The sequence below is a fragment of the Glycine soja genome, chromosome 18, assembly GCF_004193775.1.
Source record: "Glycine soja cultivar W05 chromosome 18, ASM419377v2, whole genome shotgun sequence".
Lineage (NCBI taxonomy): Eukaryota > Viridiplantae > Streptophyta > Magnoliopsida > Fabales > Fabaceae > Glycine > Glycine soja.
Window position 1 is genome coordinate 18,209,152 of NC_041019.1, and position 4,108 is coordinate 18,213,259.

Below are 4,108 nucleotides of genomic sequence, written 5' to 3' on the forward strand. Positions count from 1 at the left end.
CTTGATATATTGTGGTACATGGAAGATACTACTCATCATCAGAGGACCTATCGCCATGACTCATATATTATGTTTCTTGTTATGATTGATGTTGAGTTAAATGGACCAAGTGGGAGAATGTTGGAAGCCCACGTTCAAAGCACGCTCCACATACTTCCTTTTTTATATATTTTATTATTTTAGAAAATTTAGTTATTTCTGAATCTGGTCCATTTTCCATCCACATTCAACCCATATCTTTGCAAATATATTTGCAACCACCTTCAGTAACAAATCACGTACCCATTCTTTATCTCACGTTCTGATAACAAGTTGAGCTTTGTGATGGACAGACTCTATAAATAGGATGAGGTGCTCTCAGTTTTGTATCACCAAACTCACTTCTCTATTCAAAAAATACATCATTTATTCAGAGTGAGCAAGGGTCTGGAAGAACAAAACTGTCTTTCAGGTTCGTGTGTGCGCCGCTTCATGTTCAATTTGCAATGGCTGGAGGTACGCTTGTAATATTTTTAATTTCCGCTGTTTGATCTGAATATGTCATTTAAATTGATTTGCATGTTTAGATCAGTATATGTATATTTTTACATGCTTAACTCGTAATCTTTCACGATTCCCGCATTTAGCATAAATTTTAGTTGTTGCTCCTCCTTAGCTATAATTTCTCTTTTTGATGAGGGCTCTGCCATAATAACTCTTTTGAACTTATAAGAGGTTTTATTATTAATGTCATGGTAAATTCATAGTATATATATACTACACATGTGCACCTTTCCCTCGTGTCACTTGTGACTTATGAATAACCAGATACACTTTCCTAGGATTAGAAAATATTTAATTAGAACCATGCATATGTTTAAAAAATGAGCAACACAATGAAAAAAAGGAAAAAATTATAAAAGACATGAATAATATTTACAAAGGATTATGATAGAATCCATGACAATTAAGTTATACTCCTAGCTTTTAATTAATTCATGTATGCATTAAAACATTAAAAGATATACAACATATTGAAAGATTACAAACAATACATGCATGCATAGGGTGAACATTAGTTGAAATATTAAATATAACTAAATATAGGTTGCCAAGTTGTTAGTATTTGAAGGTTCAGGAATAATTTTTGATTTGAAAATGCTTGGTTTCTAGAGGAGGACTCTCCACTTGTAGTCGAAGCTAGTTGGTCTAGTGATCCTAGTATATTTGATGTCAAAGTTGGACAATGTGCAGGTGATCTTGAACGATGGGACAAAAAGGTAAAATCTAGGTTCAAAGAGTATATTACCAGAGAAAAAAAAGGAGCTCGAGCTCCTTAGAAGCAGAATGGAAGACCACTCTATGGTGAAGTTTAATGCTGCTAAAGATAAGCTTACAACTCTGTTGGTCTAGGAGGAAACTTACTGGAGGTAGAGGTTATGGAGCAAGATGAGATCACTGTGTGGTTGCAGATTATTTTGTGAACCTTTTTCAGGGCCAAGCAACTAATTATGAGCCTATTATTAGTTGTGTTCAGGAGTGTATTTCGGAGGAGAAAAATCTAAACATAACAGATCCACTCTCGGAGGAGGAACTTAAAGAAGCTTTATTTGCTATGGATATGGACAAATCCCTAGGTGCTTATGGGTTAAATTCGATGTTCTATCAGATTTTAGAATATTTGTGCGAAGGATGTTTTCCTAGCATGCTCTTAGTGGCTGGATACTGGTGAGTTCTGATGCAATCCTACCCCCCAAGGGTATTGGATAGAAGACTACAAGAGGATTGGGCTAGAACTACTAAAGAATGCCCTAGGGTTCTCATGAACCTTAGGGTAGATTTTTGAGCCCATGGGTCAAGGTTGGATCCACTTTTTTTTGTAAATATTAGAATGGGTTTTTCCTTTTTTTGGGCCTTGTATTTTGGTCATTCTAGTAGTATAGGATTTTAGCCTTGTATTTCAGGGCATTTTGAGTAGTCTTTGTAGTAAGGACTTTTTTTTTGTATTTTCATGTATTTTGTCAAGGAGGTGAGCTTAGTTTTTAGATGGGTGTGTGTAGCTAAGCTCTAGCTTCTCAAGGAAGCTTCTCAAAGAAGCTTCTCAAGGAAGTTTTCTTAAAAAAGCTTTTCAAGGAAGCTACCTAGTCTATAAATAGAAGCATGTGTAACACTTGTTGTAACTTTGATGAATGAGAGTCTTATGAGACACAACTCAAAGTTCAACTTCTCTCCCTTTTTCTTCCTTCAATTTCGTGCTCCCCCCTCTCTCTTTCTCTCCCTCTTTCTTTTCCTCCATTGAAGCATCCTCTCCAAGCTTCTTATCCAAGGCTCATCTTGGTGGTGAAGCTCCTTCTTCCATGGCTTATTCCCTAGTGGATGGCGCCTCCTCTCACCTCTTCTCCTTTGTCTTCCGCTGCATCTCCATGGTGAAAAGTCACCATTAAAGGACCTCATTGAAGCTCAAGATCCAGCCTCCATAGAAGCCCCACAAGCAAGCTTCCATCAAGTTCCCTTCCAAAGTTAATGATACAAACATAGCCTTTATTGCGAAATGTAACAAACCTTCTTCAATGAAGGATTTAAGGCCAATATCTCTCCGTAAGGTAGTTTATAAAATCCCCTCTAAAACATTGACAAACAGGCTAAGGGGAGTTATTTCTAAATGTGTCGATCAAGAGTAGTCAACCTGTGTGGAGGGTAGGTCAATCCTAGATAATGTCCTTATAACTACAAAGATCATTCATTACCATAAAAGCAAGTCTAAAGGAGGTAGAGGTGAAGTTGCCCTCAAGATTAATATTAGCAAAGCTTACAATATTATGAATTGGAGATTCCTAGAGGTAATCATGTGCAAGAAAAGCTTTTGACATCAATGGATTAAGTGGATCATGCTCTGTGTCAAAATTGTTTCATATTCAGTTTTGGTTAATCATGAGAAAGTGAGGCCTATCTAGGAGAACCCCTTTCACTTTTTTTGTTTATTCTCTGTGAGCATGACCTTACTTCTCTAATTAAGAGAGTTGGATGAAGAAGAGAGCTTCATGGTGTGCATATTTGTAGAGGAGCACCCTTAATAACTCACATTTTGTTCTTTAATAAGATTTCTATGGTTGGGAGGGAAATCCTTCTCAAAGTAGTAGCTCAAACGATTCCTTCATACACTAAGTGTTTATCCGTTTCCACCATCTCTGTGTGAGGAATAACAACACATGCTCAATTCCTATTGGTGGGTTCGATGAGGAATGAAAGTAAGGGCATAAATTGGATGGTTTGGGAGAGGATGATGGTCAAGAAAGTAGCTGGCAGGTTGGCTTCAAGTACCTCAATGCCTCAAACTTAGCAATGCTCGAAAAACAAGGTTGGATTTTTCTAACAGAACCAAACACACTTGCCTCTCACATTTTCAAATCTAAATATTTCCCACAAGTGGAACTTATGGATGTAGTGGTAAGAAACAACTCGTCCTTTGTATGGCACAATATTTGGTCTTCTCAGGTATTAAGGAAGGAGTTTGATGGAGGATTGGAGAGGGTTCATGAATTAATATATGGACATAATCTTGGCTGAGATGTAGGGATAATCCAAGCCTTGTGACTGAACCAATTTCTGAGCTTGTTGATGTGAAAGTGCAGAATTTGATGCTTCCTAGTGTTAAGATGTGGAATCAAGAACTTATCAGAGATCTCCTTGAGTAGGAGGATGTGGAATTTGTTCTTAATACTCACTCCACTGTATGATGCTATTGAGATAGATGCTAGTAGATTTGGACTACTGAGAGCAGTGGTTACTACTTAGTTAAATTGGCCTACCGACCTACCATATCATAATGGAAATAATAGTAGATTGTTCTGATATGGAGGTGCTTGGCTTTTGATCATTGATTTGGAATCTTAAAATATTGCCTAGAGTCAAGGTTTTCTTATGGAGACTTGGTAGGAACAATCTTCCAAATCGAATGAGGCTAAAGGAAAATTAATGGGTCTGTCCAACATCGTGTGTTAAAGGTTTACAAGGTATGGAAAAATTATGGCACATTTCCTTTATTTGTGAATCAAGTGAACAAGTCTAGAGGGATATTGGCTTATGGAGTCACATTGCAGATCTACCCCTCCGCTTTGATAGCTTCCAG